The sequence below is a fragment of the Chiloscyllium plagiosum genome, chromosome 23 (genome assembly GCF_004010195.1).
Source record: "Chiloscyllium plagiosum isolate BGI_BamShark_2017 chromosome 23, ASM401019v2, whole genome shotgun sequence".
NCBI lineage: Eukaryota > Metazoa > Chordata > Chondrichthyes > Orectolobiformes > Hemiscylliidae > Chiloscyllium > Chiloscyllium plagiosum.
The window spans coordinates 44,386,020-44,404,862 of record NC_057732.1 but is presented as its reverse complement, the minus strand read 5'-3'; the positions used below and the strand labels follow the sequence as shown (position 1 = coordinate 44,404,862).

General features: G+C 43.8%; 1 long non-coding RNA gene across 1 annotated transcript; it reads left to right on the top strand.

Moving 5' to 3' along the window:
• Window positions 1-855: 855 nt before the first annotated feature.
• Window positions 856-18,342, top strand: LOC122561832. The gene is made up of 3 exons (XR_006315123.1): window positions 856-943; window positions 11,714-11,784; window positions 18,261-18,342. It is a non-coding gene; the product is annotated as an uncharacterized LOC122561832 (long non-coding RNA).
• Window positions 18,343-18,843: the final 501 nt, after the last annotated feature.

The following is an 18,843-nucleotide window of genomic DNA, read 5'->3' as shown; positions in this document are numbered from 1 at the left end:
ATTATATATTGAAAAAGACCCAGATTGTTTGTTAAGTCTCTCATCTTTTAGACCCCATAATGGAAACTAGTTTTACCCAAATTTATTAACGGAATTTAAATTCCTGTTACCATGGTGACATATGAACCCAAACCATTCATAAGAATGTTAGAGACAGGAGTAGGAGTAGGCCTTTCATCCCCTTAGGTCTGCCCTGCCATTTTATAAGATCATGGCTGATCTGTCGTTAGCCTCAAATCTTTCATGTCAGTTCCTCATAGCCCTCAACTCCTCAATCTTCAAAAAAAAACATACTTCTTTGAAAAATCTTTATTGTCCAGCCTTTACAACTCTCTGGGAAGGAGAACTCCAGGCCGCTGGGAGGAGAAATTCCTTTGCATGTCAGTGTAAAATGAACATCCCCTTATTCTGCAACCTCACAAAAGGATGACTGAATTAATAGCGTCCAAAAATAAAAGTGAACAATTTGAGAGAGTTCGTCACCATCTCACTGGGTCTTGTTTGTTTTGAAGGTCATTTCCAGGAAGTGAGCGAAATGCTGTTCCTGTATGTGCTGAGTCACAAAATGAAATTCCTAGTAATATTACATTGCAGCCAAGATATTAATCATTTCAAACCCAGGACCTGCCAGAAAACAGTGGCAGATTAACTCCTCTCAGCCCACTCTTGCTGTACAAGCAGCTTGAGAGTCAGTGTAGGGCAGTGATAATGGGTTGGGGGGATACATGAGCCCAAGGACATGGATGTCTCTCTTGGCATTTCACTCAGTGCCTCTTCCTTGAGGATTGGTCTAGACCAAGAACGCAGCAAAACAACCAGACATCTAAGCTTACATGTGTTTGTACGCACAGGGCTCTGGATAGTGATGGAATTGGGAGAAAAATCAACCAAGATCCTATCAGGTCAATGGAAATTGAAGCCAACTGCAGCTCTGATCAATAAGGTAGGTAGGAATTTCATTGCTACAATGCTATTGCCTCATCTTGAGCATACACTGTGTTTGACGTTTTGTTCCTATCAACACTGCCACACCACTTTGGAAGTTGTCGGTTGGATAGACTGGTTTTTAAACGTTAGGAGAAAGGAAGGACTGCAGATGCTGGAGATCAGAGTCAAAAGATGCAGCACTGGAAAAGCACAGCAGGTCAGGCAGCGTCTGAGCAGCAAAAGAGCTGACGTTTCAGGCATAAGCTCTTCATCAGGAATGTTTTTGACTCTCCTGCTCCTCGGATGCTGCCTGACCTGCTGTGCTTTTCCAGCGCCACACGTTTTGATTCTTTTATATGTTCATAACTTTATTGAAAATATATATTCTGCTGTTTGCTGCAAAATGGCTGCCTTGCTGAGCTTCTCACCATCTATGTCTGGTATCAGTGTTTTCAGGGACTGGCACCCAACATTGATGCTTTGTATCACAGTTCTCGTCCTCCCTCTTCCCATCACCTCTACCCAAGCCCCACCTCCTTGTACCATCGCCATTGTCCAAGGATTTCTAGTCATGACCCCTGACATCACCGGAGGACAAGTGATAGTCCCCAAGAATGGCCTCAGCTGGTACTGGGCGGAAATCAAACCTGCACAGTTGGCATTTTCCTGCAGCATGCCCAGCCAATCCAGGCAACTGTGATAACCAGTAGCTGGAATGCCTTCATCACAGACAAATCCAATAGTAAAGGTTGATCCAGGTGCAATTAAACTAAGGCCCCAAGGAAAGGCCAAATGGCTTGTTACTGTGCTAGAAACTTATGATATTTTAATGCTGAATCAACTCCCTAACACTAACCAGCCAGGAAGCAGAGCTGTACATAGTGAATGCTCTATCATCATCAAACTCAAATGAAAGCTGGAATATCAAACTTGGGACGACACGGTGGCTCAGTGGTTAGCACTGCTGCCTCACAGCACCAAGGACAAGGGTTCGATTCTGGCCTCGGGCAACTGTCTGTGTGGAGTTTGTACATTCTCCCAGTGTCTGTGTGGGTTTCCTCCGGCTGCTCCAGCTTCCTCCCACAGTCCAAAGATGTGCAGGTCAGGTGAATTGGCCATGCTCAATTGCCCATAGTGTTATGTGCATTCGTCAGAGGGAAATGGGTTTGGATGGGATACTCTTTGGAAGGTCGGTGTGGGCTTGTTGTGTCAAAGGGCCTGTTTCCACACTGTAGGGAATCTAATCTAGAATAAACTTACATCATCCATATGAGCAGCTGCTGCCTTATGGCAATTACTGTTAAATATGTTTTCAACCCAATAACTAACTTGGGTTGTGAATGCATATATTAATCCTAAATGTTATGAAATACTAAGCCTATATTTAGCTATGTATTAAGTGTGTGAAGTGTTTGCCAATAATATTGCACAAGCCATCACAAAATGTATAAATTCTCAAGTAAACCATAAGGTGACCCATTTGCCTGACCAACTGCTACGCAGGACAAAAGCAACTCACACTAGGTTTCATCATTAACAGAAAAATAACTATTTATACAGCACAGTTAACTTTAACAAACGATAGAGGTAAGGAAGAAATACTCACCTATTACTACACAACTTAAATCATATATCTTTAAAACCCTCGAATACTTACACACTCATTCATGATTAAGTTAGACACTTGATTTGGATACCATGGATGGCAAGTAGATAGAAAGAAGAAAAATTCAGAAATCAAAATCCCAGAGGTCAAGGCAATGTTAAATAGTCACGTACAGGCTCTTTCGATTTTTTAAGCACTGATACCATATTGATTTCCTTAAATTGACACTCCAATAATTGATCCTGTGGATGCGAGTCTTTCTCATGAAAATTCCCTTAAGCTTTCTTGTTTTTTTTCCCCTGTTTCTTTCATCAGAGGGCGAGAGATGTGTCGAGTTTGCAGGCTCTAGTCTTTAGATTTTTTTGTAACAAACTGTAGCTCAACCATAGGGCGATGGTCAGGCAGAATCTCCTTTACACAAAGCCTCTCAGTGCTACCCAGGCTTGAAGTATCTTGCTGACTGCTTCGCATAGCTAAAAACATGCAGCACCTGGGTTTTCCAAGTTGTAAAACTCCCCTGGTATTTCCGCTGTATAGCAGTCCAACTTCCATTTCAGTTTATAGTTCCAGAAAAGAAGAATGTGGTTCTCTTGTGTTGTAGGAGCTTGCTAACATGTCATACCTCCTTTGATTTGTTTTATCATTCTCGGGTTTTATTTAACTGGAGTAATGACTGGGAATAAATTTGCAACTTACTGCTGCAGTGTGATTGCCTGTTAAAGAAACGGCTTGATATTTCTTTCTAAATGGGAAAGTAAATGGACTTTCTATGACCGATGAAGGGCTTATCTTCAAAACATCGACTCTCCTGCTCCTCGGATGCTGCCTGACCTGGTGTTTTCCCAGGGCCACACCTTTTGAACTTTATATGACAAATGCCCAACTAGCATTGGTTTTAGTGAAAGCGATGGAAGCTGAACAAATCTCCAAACAGTCTGTCACATGTGAAATCATATAATTATGGAAAGTGCAACGAGCTATGCCGATGATGAGACGACCTGCAGGTGAATACAATATTCCATCACCTCAGTTGCAGAGTGAGATAGAAAGTGAAATACATGACAACAAGAAACTGCAGTTGCGGAAGGTTTAATTGAAAGTGTTGAACAAACACAGTTTTCGTTTTGCTGAGATTGAGGATGGGAACTTTCTCACTTCAGAAAATGAGAAGATGGAACATTCCTTTTCTTTCGGAATCATATGTCTTTCCAACAAGCCAACAGCTGAAAACCTATACAGACATTTTCGATACGAAATTCCAAACTTTGATTTGAAGGTAAACACCAGTTACCATTTTTTTCTGGTGAGGATTAAGCCCACATATTGCATTAGAATTGCTGTCACTTCTGAATTCAATGTTTCTCACTGCAAGATAAAATGAGTAGACACTGATTTAGAGTTCTTCTCCCTACTTACTACTTTAACAGCAAGTTTATTCAGTAATGTGATAGACATCTTATTATTCCAATATGTTCAAACTGGAAATGATTACATTGAATTCTGAGGGGCCTCTCACAACAGAAGGAGCTAAGGTGGAATCAGCAGGGGCATCCACAGGACCAGGAGTTACTTGTCAGTGTCAGCATTTAGGAGAGCTTCTGTAGCTGCACCAGGGCCAGAATTCCTCTGGACATTTAGATTTAGATTAGATTACTTAGTGTGAAAACAGGCCCTTCGGCCCAACAAGTCCACACCGACCCTCCGAAGAGCAAACCACCTAGACCCATTCCCCTACGTTTACCCCTTCACCTAACACTACGGGCAATTTAGCATGGCCAATTCACCTAACCTGCACATTTTTGGACAGTGGGAGGAAACCGGCGCACCCGGAGCAAACCCACACAGACACAGGGAGAATGTGCAAACTCCACACAAACAGTTGCCTGAGGTGGGAATCTCTGGCACTGTGAGGCAGCAGTGCTAACCACTGTGCCACCATGCTGCCCACTTTAACAGAGTTAACATTTTGACTCTCCCACAGAAATGCTGAGATTCTCCAGCATTTTCTGCCGTTGTGTCAGTTCCCTTTTTATGAATGTGAGAAGAGGTCATTCAGATCATGATTGATTAGATTAAGGTACTTAGATTAGAGCAACCCACCCAGACCCATTCCCCTACATTTACCCCTTCACCTAACACTACGGGCAATTTAGCATGGCCAATTCACCTAACCGGCACATTTTTGGACTGTGGGAGGAAACCAGAGCACCTGGAGGGTGCTCACGCAGACACGGGGAGAATGTGCAAACTCCACACAGACAGTTGCCCGAGGTGGGAATTGAACCTGGATCTCTGGCACTGTGAGGCAGCAGTGCTAACCACTGTGCCACCGTGTTGGATGTCGAGGCCAGAACCACATTCAGTGCTCAACTCCAGCTGAAATGCTTTCCCAAGAGAGGTGGATTTACGACACTTTAGTTTACAAGGCTCTGTTTTACGGTGCCCTTATACAGCTTGCACTGGTCACTATCATTTGCCCGAGGTAGGTTTTCAAAAAGAGAACACGCTTGGGAATTCTGCCCTCATCCATATGGGAGACATGGCCTTTCTATGTAGACACAACCTTTGCTGTCTCCTCTTTTCAGATATCAACTGTGGCTCAATGAATCCCAACCTTCTTGAAAGTCCAAAGGTTGTGCACTCAAGTCCCAGTCTACAGGCTTGAGCATGCAATCCAGACGCCACTCCTATGGGAGCCCTGCACTGGTGAAGGTGTCATCTTTCTAAGAAGTTATTTAACCCATCCTCTCCAGCATATGTAAACGACTGTATGGCCATATTCTGAGACAGTGCTGGAAAGCGCAGCAGGTCAAGCAGCATCCAAGGAGCAGGAGAATCAACATTTTGAGCATGAGCCCTTCTTCAGAAAAGTGTCGAAATTCCACCTCTCTTGGGAAAGCATTTCAGCTGGAGTTGAGCACTGAATGTGGTTCTGGCCTCAACATCCAACACGTTGGCACAGTGGTTAGCACTGCTGCCTCACAGTGCCAGAGATCCGCGTTCAATTCCCACCTCGGGTAACTGTCTGTGTGGAGTTTGCACATTCTCCCCGTGTCTGCGTGAGCACCCTCCAGGTGCTCTGAAGAAGGGCTCATGCCCGAAACGTCGATTCTCCTGCTCCTTGGATGCTGCCTGACCAGCTGCATTTTCCAGCAACACATTTTCAGCTCTGATCTCCAGCATCTACAGTCCTCACTTTCTCCATATTCTGAGACAAACAAGTCAGTCTTGCCTGGTGAGCTCGGCAACACTAAAGCCGTTTTGTTTTAATGAACCTGGTCAGAGATGTCACAGGTGATATGCTCATTCAGCTCACTGAAGTTCATGGAAGCGTGTAAATCTAGGTATTCCCTACATTACAAAAAAATGACACTTGAAAAGTACTTAACCAGCTGTAAGGCAAGAGCAAAGCTCTTACAGGTCACATGTCATGTAAATAAATGTTCGCACTGACTTGCATATATAAAAAATATGTTGTTCTAAGCTTTTTCAGCCAAGACACTAGAGAAACATGCTTGCTCAGGGTTCACATTATCGTCTTTGTAAGTCATGTAACTTGTGGCTAGAATTCACACTAAGTCAGCAAAATCAGTTAAACTTGCTTCCTGATTGCTTCCTTTATGGTATGTGTGCACAGCAATCATTTAATTAGCAACTGGTTCAAAAGCAGAAGGCAATGAAGAACAAATTACCACATGAACAGTGTCCTTATGCAGGTAAATACTAAGTGTAATTTTCTATAGGGAATGTAATATGTACGTAAGGGTTCTAGTGGTGCAGTGGTTGCATCCTTACCTGCGAACCAGGAGTTCAGTGTTCATAGGTTTCATCAATCCTACCTGCTACATAGGTGTGTTATAGACTACAGTGTTGATTGACCACATCTATAATGTGCATTTACAGTGCTGGGCAGAGATGTCTTGACAACTGCAGGGAGAGGCAAATCTCCAGCCTAAGGCAGAATAACAACAGAATCCCACAAATCTTGCAGTAATTCATGACGATGTGAATCTCATGGCTCACCTCCACCTTATAACAAACAGCTGTCTTTTTCCTCCAAACCAATAACTGTACAGGTTATTAACATATTAACCTGTAACATAATATGAATCTACTGTTATTCTTCTGGTATATTCCAGCCTGTAATTAACATGATTTTGAACAGATTTGCAGCACTGATAATGTTCTGATCAGGTTACATTACTGTACACAATATGACTTACAGCACACTGAAAAAGGGTCAGGCAACGTAACATGAGTATAAGCATCATACAGAATCTTTGGAACATCAGTCCAGGGTGCAGGTAACAGCTGACAATTGTCTGAAAGCCATCATGTCTCCATCACAACAGATTAGCTCAAGTGTCACAAACTTATTGCAGGTGTGTAAAAGCCACTGAAGTACAACAAACAGTAGAAATGGAAACTAAGCTGTCCAGATCAGCAGTGTGAACAATGCTTCAAATCTGTACTGCACCTGGACCACATATCAAGACCACTGGCGCAACATTCAGAAGTCTCCATCATTTCTGCCTGACCTACTGAGGTGTTTTTAGAATTCTGCTTTTACCTCAGTTAGTGGAATACCATCTGGCAATTTGCTAGTACATTCTCCTCTGCCCTGGGCCAGACAGAAGTAAAAACAGAGTTCTAACAGTGATGAGCAATTGGCAACCCATAGCAATTCTGCTTTGAAGCATTTTAAATTAAAATCATTCTCCCAGCCCTTCTGCTCATGGGGAAAAGCAGCCCAAAGGTGCTACTGTTCCTCTTTTACTTTCCAGTCAGCTGTTAGTCTCACTAGGTTCCATTGTGCAACGGTGCAGCGCAACACAGCACATGGTCAGGTGGGTTTGGACAACCTATCAGTCTACCTGCTCAGCCAAAATGGTACGTGTTTAGACTTGTACGTGTGTGGAATGACAGTACCAGTGGGTGTGGAGTAACAATGCCAATGTTTTCATGGTAAGCCATGACATGGCGGTGCCGATGTTGGTCTGGGATGGACATAAGTCACAAGTCACACGGCACCAGGTTATAGTCCAACAGGTTTATTTGAAATCACAAGTGATTTGTTGCACTATAACTTGGTATCGTGTGACTTCTGACAATGTTTTAATAGGAAAACGTCAATATGTCTTCAACCATATTTATGCCGAACAGATACTTACCTCATCTCCTCTAAAGTTCTCCTCTCCACAGCCTCTCACCTTACAGGCCCTAATGCCCGAATTTTAATTAACTAAGAGCAAAATGGAGACATTTTATACGAAAGCATCACATGTCATGATGTCATCCAGCTGTCTTCAAGGTATAAAGTCATTCTGAGACCTGTGCAACAAAACAGATTAATTATTCAAGTGAAAAATACCAAATAAAACACTAGGTCTTGAAGTAAGGAGTTGATTCGATATAACCCATAATAAAAAAGGATCAGTCGGTCAGTAATAAGAAGCCCAGTTATTATGCATCACTAGGGTTAGCCAGAGGGGGAGGATTCAGTTGTGCCAAGATGGTGATATGGACAAGAAAACAAGAGTTGGTCACTCGGCTCTTCATGCCTGCTCCAAGGATCACGGCTGATCTGATTTCATCCTCAACTCTACTTTTCTGCACATCCCGACAATCTTTCATCACATCCGGTAACCAAGAATCGATCCACCTCTGTGTTTACAGTTTATGCAATCCTCACCCGTCTTAATGATGACAGCAGAGGGAAAACCACGTGGTGACAACAGTGACTTGCATTTCTATAACAGCCTGAACCTGGTAGAGTAACACCCGGCAAGTTGCCAAACACAATTCAGCTCCAAACCAACACCTTAAGGAGCTGTACAAACAAGTGTGCAAAGGTTTGGCCAAAGTTTAGAGCAGCAAGTTAAACAAAAAGGGGTCAAGAAAAAGAGGAAAAGCAAGATTGAGGAATTAACAAATGGGTGGGATATGAGCAGCGTTTGTAACAGCATTTGGCACCACAACTCATTCTTTATCTCTAACGTAGGTGTGGATGTCATCGGAAAAATACTTGCATCGGTTCAACAATATTTACATTGTTCGGCTGAGCAAATAGATTGGGGCAGTTCTCCTGAGATGGAGAAACTACAAGCCGAACACAAAAAACAGAAAATGCTGGTAACTCTCAGCAGGGCCACCCAGATCTCTGAAGATCCGTTTTCTGCTGTGACACTTTTACAAAACCCAGACGCACACTAAACCTGTACTTTTATTAGTGACTGATTCACGGAAGTGCCAGATTTAAGGCATTTAACCAAGAGCTCATCACTTTGTTGCATTTGGGTATTAACTCCATGGCACAATTCCAAGAAGAACAGGGAGCCTCTCTGATTTGCTGGAAAACATTTTTCTCTCAAGTGAGTCACCAACATATTTTTATTATTTCATTGCTGTTTGTGGGATCATCCCAACTGCAAATTAACCAGTGAATTTGCCTTCATAATAGCCATTCATTTTGGCTATTATCATGAGCACTTGAGCCATGATTAGACAATGTACAAACGCTCTGTTAAATCTGAGATTATTTATAATTACACGACACATAATTACCATTTAATCAATTATGAAATATCTGAGAACTGTTGTTAACTTAACAGCCCTGCACATCCGTATGTACTTCCTGTTAAGCATTGTGTGTGTTTGATTTAGTAACAGCTCACTGCATCCAGGAGGATGCAAGTTGAGACAAGAGTACCCATGGAGGCTAGGACATTCATATTCACAACGCATTGTACCCATCCCTCCAGCAGGGCAACCTCTTCAACACCCTCTCAACTTGTACTGCCATAGTTAGTGCAATGCAACTGTTTGGAAGAGGTCATGTGGCACACTGACAACATCTCTGCTTCTGAGCCGGACCCCCGGGTTCAAGTCCCAATTTGGATGGGTACATTAATAGGAAGGGTTCAGAGGGATAGCGGCCAAATGGGACTAGATTCATAAAGGACATTCATGTAGACGTCCAGATGGCTTTTACATGCTGTAATTGTACCAGCCTCCACCACTTACTCTGGCAGCTCCGTGTGTGTGCAAGATGTTGCCCCATAGGTCCCTTTTAAACCTTTTCCCTCTCACCCTAAACCTATGCCCTCTAGTTCTGGACTCCCCCGGGTTCAAACTTGATCCTAACCAAGTAAGTGCTGCTACTCAGCACCAGGATCACCACAAAGGAGATTTCCTTCCTAATGCCGAGGAGGAGGAACAAAGGATGTATAGAGGACGTGTTCCCCTTATCACCATCTCCTGCTGCTGTGTGTGCACGGACAGGTATGGACTTGTGGCAAGTCCTACACAGTGCTCATGGGAATGGTCGGCGGACTCTCATTGTTGATAGGAGGCATTTGGCCAAACAATGGGCTCTCCTGCACCTTCAGAAGTGGGGGAAAGGGGCACAGGGAGGCTTCAAATTTAGATTAGATTAGATTCCCTACAGTGTGGAAACAAGCCCTTCGGCCCAACAAGTCCACACCGACCCGCCGAAGAGTAACCCACCCAGACCCATTTCCCTCTGACTAATGCACCTAACACTATGGGCAATTTAGGATGGCCAATTCACCTGACCTGCACATTTTTGAACTGTGGGAGGAAACCCACGCAGACACGAGAAGAACGTGCAAACTCCACACAGTCGCCCGAGGCTGGAATCAAACCTGGAACCCTCATGCTGTGAGGCAGCAGTGCTAACCACTGAGCCACCGTGCCACCCCAAACAATTTGGCAAACAAGATTTTCAAACGTAGTCACGCACCATTCAAAAGGTCCTGAAGAACAACTGTGAGCAAATCTCTCACCCAACTGTTCAATAAATACTCTGCTTGAGACTGAAGGCTGCAGCTTTCTGGAAGCCATGATGTGGAGGTGCTGGTGTTGGACTGGGGTGGACAAGGTCAGAAATCATACAACACCGGGTTATAGTTCAACAAGTTTATTTGAAACCACAAGCTTTCGGAGCCTCGCTCCTTCTTCAGGTAGCTAGCTTGTGATTTCAAATAATCTTGTTGAACTATAACTTGGTATTGTGTGATTTTTGGCATTTTAGGAGGGTGAAGAAATCTGGTTACGAGATGAGCAACATTTTGGAACAGTCAATCATAAAGCGGCACGGTGGTTCAGTGGTTAGCACAGCTGCCTCACAGCGCCAGGGACCTGGGTTCGATTCCAGCCTTGGGTGACTGTGTGTAGTTTGCACGCTCTCCCCACGTCTGCGTGGGTTTCCTCTGGAGTGCTCTGGTTTCCTCCCACAATCACAAAGTTGTGGCGGTCAGGTGAATTGATCATGCTAAATTACCCATAAGTGTTCAGGGATGTATAGGCTAGGTGCATTAGTCAGGGGTAAATATAGGGTAAGGGAATGGGATAGGATGGGCTAACTCTTCAGAGGGTCATTGGGGACTTGGGTCAAAGGGCCTGTTTCCACACTGTTGGGATTCTAATTCTAAAGTTACTGCTCTGAATAGGTAACATAAGCACTGGATTGGTCATATACTGTTTGGTATCAGTATTTAGATGCCCAAGGTTTGCATGTACCAGTGAGGTTCCCTATGCTGCTATGCAGGCAGGACATTCTCTCCCTTTTGGAATGCACAGGTCATTAAAGTACACAATCTCTTGATCTTTGGTACATGGCTGTCTGCGGATGATTGCTCGGCTATCGACCAGTGTAGGATCGGTGTCGGAAGCCCGGAATTATGCAGGTTAAAGGAAACCATGCTTGGCAGTAGTTCAGGGTCAGCAAAACGACGCAATGTTTACTTGCTGACCTAGCCCCTCTCCCTTTATGCCTTATTCAAGTATTTCCTGTAGGAATCAGAGTAATTATAACCACTTATAATTTTAATTGTCAGGGTCAAGTAGAGTTCAGTCTATGACTGTCATAACTCTGAGATGAATGACTACTTTTGCACATCTAATGTTTCCACGATGAATGCCCATGTTCCATTCACATTCGACGGGAACGAATCAGTAATATTTCTAAAGCCATACTGTTTCAGAGTTCACTGCCATAGACTTTATACTTTCCTGCAATTGCCTGTTCCCTCCTTCATAAACAGTTCATGACAATTGATTCTCCTTTGGTGTTGCATCAGATCTCCACTTAACCCAACTGCTATACCATGGCGTTCATTTGTTTGCAAACTAATATTTTCCATTTCCTCACCCCCAAAGGCGAAGGGGAAGGGAGCTGTCTTGCGACACACTGACAACTTAAACCACAAAACTGAAGACACCCAGTTAAAGTAAGTGTTATCCTCCAGAATATTAGCCACAGCTTATCTTCCAAACAGATTCGATCACTTCTCAAACAACTTTATTCAAACCAGTTTTTTCTTTATTAATGCTCAGGACAAGGGTGTCACTGGCTAGGCACCTTTAATGTCCATCCTTAATTGCCCAGAGGGCAGTTAAGAGTCAATCGTATTGCTATGGCTCTGGAGTCACATGTAGGCCAGACCAGGTAAGGATGGCCGTTTTCTTCCATAAAGGGCATTAGTGAACCAGATGGGATTTTCTGACAATGGATTCATGGTTATCATTAGACTCTTAATTCCAGTTTTTTTTAAACTGAGTTCAAATTCCATCTGCTGAGGTGTGATTCGAATTAGGTCTCCAGAACATTACCTGGGTCTCTGGATTAACAGTCCAGTGTTAAATACCACAAGGCCTTTCCACCTCCCTCCTCCTTTACATATTTGATACCCTATACCTAGTGAATATGCTGTTTAGATTATGCATTGTGACGTCATTTAAGGTGCTATATGAAGGCAGTATGTTGCCACTATAGGGTTGGTTTTTACAGCACGGAAAGAGACCCTTCGACCCATCATGTCCATGCTGATATTCAAATATCCCATCTATGCTGACCGCATTTTCAGCACTTGGCCCAAAGCTGAAGGGTAACTATCAGGATTATTGCTGCAGTTTCTCAGGACTCCACGAGTAGCCACTATTCCAGAACGAGCACAAAAAGCCCAGATTCAGCAATACCCACTTCCCAGTCACTGATTAAAGCTCAGCATCACAGATACTGGGAGATCACCTCTTATTGACTGGCCTCTTATTTGAGTAATGAAGCTCTATACATGCCTTCCTAAAAGAGGGAGGATAGTGCTTGTACAGACAGAGTTTAACTCTTCCTGATGTACCGTACTTCATTCATCTGACCAGTGTCACACTCTTGTGGGGAAGATGGCCAAGTTGCTCCATTTCTTAGAGGATCTCAATTGGGCCTCACAGAGGGAGGAAGATGGCATGAGCTGGTGTGGTCTAACTGTGGGTCTGGTCTCCTGATTTCCTCAGTGTTAGGTGGGCTACCACAGAATCCATGATCGCTGTGAGAAAAGGGCTTACGCCACCTGGGTGCGCCAAGGTTTTGTCTAGACTTGGCAAATGAAGCTGGTGTTTACTTATTGTCATTCTTGTTCGACTTTCAAAGAGCTTTATAGCCAAGTAACTACTATTTTAAATCTGCAAAAAGACTCAAAGCAAATTTGATATTCAATTTACACACAGCATGGTCTCTCAGTAACAATGAGATAAATGATCACTAATCAGATTTTTAGCGACGATGAATAAACATTGTTCAGCTGTTAGAGATGCCCAGCTCCTCTTCCTGTCATATCCAGCGATGCAATGCACTCTCAGCTCTGCACTGAAATGTCAGCTTGGATTATATGTTTAAAGACTGGAGCAGAGTTTGAATCCATGACCTTCTGAATCAGAGACAGAAATGTGGCCCCCCCGAGTTAAGGCCAGCAGAGTACAAACAGCATACACACACAAACCCAGTTGTTTAATACAATTCTAACATTAAGTTTGTCATCACTGACAGGAGCAGCATAAGCAATTCCAATTCTAATTTCCTGTAGTCGGACAAGTGATGGGCAGAAGCACAATTAGTCTTCAACATGGTACATATCATTCACTAGTACCTTTATCACAGAATCACCTGAATTATAGAACAGAAGAAGCCATCGTGTCTTAGTGAAGATAGCTGTTGTTCCCCAATCATTATAACCGATTTCAAATGGTGCTAGATAAATACATAGACTCCAAACACCAAGAGAAACCGGTCATTCTCTAAAGGGAAGGTGGACATTGTGTACACAATGTAACGAGGCTGGCAGATAGCTTCCAATGCTGCAAGAACAAAGTTGTTCTAACAATCCTACTGGAAAGAAAAGCTCAAATTTTAGTCATAATTAATATCACCTGAATTCATTGACCACATGCCATCCAGGCTATAGTATTAAGGTCAATTACATATCTATAGTCATTAGGATTATAGACAGAGACCCTGCAAACACACAGGCATCTGGGAGGTTGCACACTAACTGGGGAATGGATAAGCAGCAGTCGGTGGCTACACCCAAAGGTGGAGAAAGTGAGGACTGCAGATGCTCGAGATCAGAGGTGAGTGTGTGGTGCTGGAAAAGCACAGAAAGTCAGGCAGCATCAGAGAAGCAGGAGAATCGATATTTCGGGCATAAGCCCTCATTCCTGATGAAGGGCTTTTGCCCAAAACGTCGACTCTCCTGCTCCTCAGATGCTGCCTGACCAGCTGCGCTTTTCCAGCACCACACTCTACACCAGAAGGTGCTCAGGCATGTTGGCCAAGTCAGTGAAATGAAACCCACTGGGTCTCAGTGAATATAAAAATACTAGGAAGTGCCAGTGGCCTGGGCATCTCCCTCTTTGCCTACAAGAAGGTCATGTGCCCTCTGCACAGCAACTATCCACAGGTTCAGGGGCACAGCTGGCATGTGTCAAATCAAAAGGATATCTGTGATAAAATGAAAAATTTGATTTTAATCCATAGGCCATTCCCTTCCACTAGAATGTGAATCAGGGCCAACCAAATCGCAGGTTTAGGAAACTGTTCTTCACAATGCTGCCCTTAGAACATGTCACACAATATTACCAACTGCTATGAGAAGTAACCAGGTCTTATATCCAACACCACAATTGTACCTGTGCCCAAGGAAAAAAAAGGATGCCCCTTAAACATCCAGCAGCACGTGGAAAGTGGAAGCAGAAATGACTGGAGTTCAGAAAGATGATGTGCGGGTGTTTAATGAAAAAAATTTTTAAAAAACAAAATGACTCCCTGAAGATTTCTTCGCTCAAAATCTAAAAGATAAGGCCTTTTCAGCACAAGGAAACTTGCCTTCATCAGAGACGTTAAAAAAATCCCAAAATCAAACAAAACGTTTGATCTATCAGTACAACTAGACTGTTGAAACGCAGAGAGGATAGAAAGCTGGCCATAGACAGTGAGGGAGAAAACATGCAGAGCTCGACACCATCATGCACTAACCTCTGCTGTCCAGGCAAGCAGATGGCTCAATAGGCAGCTGAAAACAAATCAGTTCAATCTGTCGACACTGTGGTTCCGCAGCACAGCCTTCGGTCTTGCACCACAGCAGGAGAGCCATTCAAACATTACATCAATGCGCTGGGTGTAACACGCTGGGGAATTGTGTCCCAGCTTATAAATCAATCAGGGACACAGACCACAAACACGCAGGGACGTGTAAGCAAAATTGGGGACACTGGTTTCAGACGTGCCTGCTACCTCCAACCTGTCACACATTTGAACTTACGCATTCTGCCTGCTGCACACTGCTTTAATGGAACACTTCAGTCATACTGTGAACGCACGGGTAAACCTGCCTTCAAACTGCATTCACTTCATGGGCTTTACTCTCAAGGACGAGCAAGAGAAAGAATGTAAAAAGGAGACAGTGAGAGAAAATGGGGTGTGGGGGGGGGGGTGTGGTGGTGGTGGTGGAAGAGAGAGAGCGATGAGGGAGGGAGAAAGACAGGAGGGTGAGAGAAAGAAAGCGAGGGATGGGGGGGAAAGGGGAGCGAGAGAGCGTGGAGATAGAGGACGGGGTGCACAGGCAAGCACACAGCCATGAGATTAAGCGAATAAAAAGTTAGCAAATCAAGCCTAAGCTTGAAAACTAGGAACCACAGGCATGTTTCACACCAGCTGAGCAAAGAGCTTGTTTGCCACTCAGCTCCGGACACTTCAGGAACACAAAGATATTTGGCAGAACCACCTTTTCTCCAGCTTTAGAGGAGTGGTTCTTGCTGCGAAATCAGTAATAAGCAGGTGAGGTGTGGAGGGTGAGGGGAAAGGGAGCAAGGTCACCAGCATCTATTTCACAAACTCTCCACCCCACCACTTCCATGCTTTTAGGAAATACTAGTTGCCTTGGTACTGATCACAGAAGTTACCGAGATGATAATGGTTAAAAATGTAAAATGACGAAACTTGCTATTTATTCCTGCCGGCTTTATCAACTTTGGTCTTCAGCCAAAACAGATTTGAGTGTGATGCAAGCCTTTCTCCAAGAACACTGATTTCAAATGGTGCTAGACACAGCTCAGTTAAATCTAAACCACCATATGGAACCAGCTTCCTGGAGAAGCTCCAGGGTTTTCTTCAAGCACTATCCAAGATAAATACCCATTCCATCCGGTGAGGACTGCATCCAACTCCTGAAGGATTCGCAACAGAGGAGATTGGGGAGAACATTACATCATATGGTACAAAAGGCAAAGAAACTCTCGTCTGAGCGAAAGTTGGAGTGAACCTGCTCCGGTGATAAATAAAACAGGTGCAAAGTTAGAATAGCTTATTATCTCACCGTGTACATTCTAGAAAAGCAAAGCAGTTTTCAGGTGTGTGGGCAAGGGAAGAGGATTTGACCTGGCCCTGTCCGAGGGGGACAGCAGGGGTTGCTGGTTCAGATCGGAAACTTGTCCGACTCAGTGTGATGCCACACACAAAATCCTTTCCATAATGCAACAGAGCAAGTCCATGAAGCCTTGAACAAAGAAAAACACATGGGGTTACAAATCAGAAATCAAACTCCCAGTCTGCTCTCTTTGAATTAGTCACCCTCTCTATGTCTCACCCAGCCTTCCCATCTTCTGTTATAGCTTTCTGAAGGGCTCTCTCCAACACTGTGACTGACTCTCCCCTCAGTGACACCCTTATATCCACCAAGTCTTCAATTTTGTCTTTTTATTATCTCTCCTGTGATGGAAGTGTTGTGGACTATAAAATTCAGAAACCTGTGCAGAGGATGATATTGAGGAAGGGGACTGCAGCAGTCAGTTGCACTGTGCAAATGCAGAGAGCACTGGGTGTGTTGGTAATGCCACTGGATGAATATCTGAGTTAATGCTCTGGGAGCACAGGTACAAATCCCACAAATGGTGAAATTAGAAAGCAGGGATGAAAAGCTGGCTTAATGTTGTTAAACAAAAATCCATCTGGTTCACTAATGCCCTTTAGAGAAGGAAATCTGCCATCTTTACCTAGTCTGGCCTACATGTGACTCCAGACCCACAGCAGTGGGCAATAAATGTCAGTCTAGCCAGTGACGTCCACAACCGGTGAACAAATTACAACAAAGTATAATTGGAGAGAGGAAGAAGGATATGAGGCACAGGGATTCTACAGAAGTGGAAATTCAAGAGGTTGGTTACAGCACCAAAGGCTGGTTGGATCGCACAGTCCACATGGCTTCCTATTCAGTGAGCATAAACCAGATTCAATTTGAGGGACACAAAATAATTGCATATTCACAAACCAACCCATAAACTGACAAGCTATATTCAGTTGTAAATTACTTCAAATCCTGCTGGATAATTTGAATACTTAAGCTTGATTAGCAGCATAAACAAATAGCAGCATTCAAAATGAATTACATGATGGCAATAATCCAAATGGGTTCCTGTTTTAACAGCACTCACGAAACAAACATCCATTAGTTACTCTTCATGGATGCAGAGTCAGGAACAGGAAGCCTGGGGCTGGAGGGGTTTCAGTGCCCGAGTTTGTAGCTGGTCAGGAAGGATCCCTGTGGCTGTGCCTCAGAGGGATGAGCTGCCAGATGAAGTACCCAAACCTTCCACTGATGTCAGGGACACAGCTGGTAACCAGGGTGCTGCTGTGTTAGCCAGTAACAGGCAGCAGACCCACAGGAGGATACAAAACACCCAACTGAAGGGGCATCGACCCGAAATGTTAACCCTGTTTCTCTCTTCACCTCACGGCCCACTGAGCAGTTGTAAAATTTTTTTCTGTAGTATTTGGCTTTAGTAAAACACCCAATGTGGGTGTTGCACAAAGGGAGAGAGTGAGAGAGTGAGCAAGAGCGCGAGAGTGCGAGCGAGAAAGAGCGCGAGAGCGAATGCGAGAGAGCGCGCGAGAGAGAGCGCGCGCGACAGAGCGCGCATAGAGAGAGCGCGCGAGCGAGTGCGAGAGAGAGAGCGCGAGAGAGAGAGAGCGCGAGAGAGAGAGCGCGAGAGAGAGAGCGCGAGAGAGAGAGCGCGAGAGAGAGAGCGCGAGAGAGAGAGCGCGCGAGCGAGCGTGGGAACAGATATGAATCAAATAGATTGCACTCTGGTTTTTCAATGACAGGCTTGATATAGGATGTTAGTACAGAAGCATTGTATAATCACCACTGTCAAGCACACAATATAATGGTCTGATAGTAATACATTAGATAGATAGCTAATTATATATACACACAAAATATCTCTATATAGATTAAGATTAGAGGTTAAAGACTTTCTTTTTATACCTTCTGTAGCTTTCTTGCATGATATTAATCATGGTTAATGATTCACATTGTCTCCTAAAAGCTAACCAGTGTCATTGAAAGCATCCATCCACCAACAAATCTTTCTCTTCCAGATGAGGATTGGTTGCCCATACATTTCCAGAATATTAGTCGCAGTGTAAATCTCCATCATCTCCTTCAACAGAGGTAACAAATATGCTGGATCTGGTAAATAACAAACATCTGTGGACAAGCAAGATCCTCCGAGGGTATGTGTATCTAAATAGAGAGACAAAGAGACAAAATACAAATATTGAGGCATCATGTTTGTGTGAGCATTTCCAAATGATTGCTTAACATACGTTTAGTCAATTTCTTCATTCATATTAAATGTTTCAATCTCTCCACTGAATACAAACACATCAATAGTTGTAAAACTGGCAATCAAAGGATTCTTTCACAAATGACTTGGTATGTTATTCTGTCAGTGCAAGATTAATCACTGACAATTAATGGAACAATGGGACTGGCAAAAAGAAAACCATCTCAGAAAATTTCAATCTGCAAAATGCATTAGAGAGAAACAGTAGGTCCCTTTTGTTGGCCCAGACATTCATCATGAGGTTTTTACTTGTGAAGGGGAATGGCAGCGTAGTGGTCATGCCACAGGACTAGTAACCCCGAGGGCCAGGCTAACACCCTGGGGAGATGGGTTCG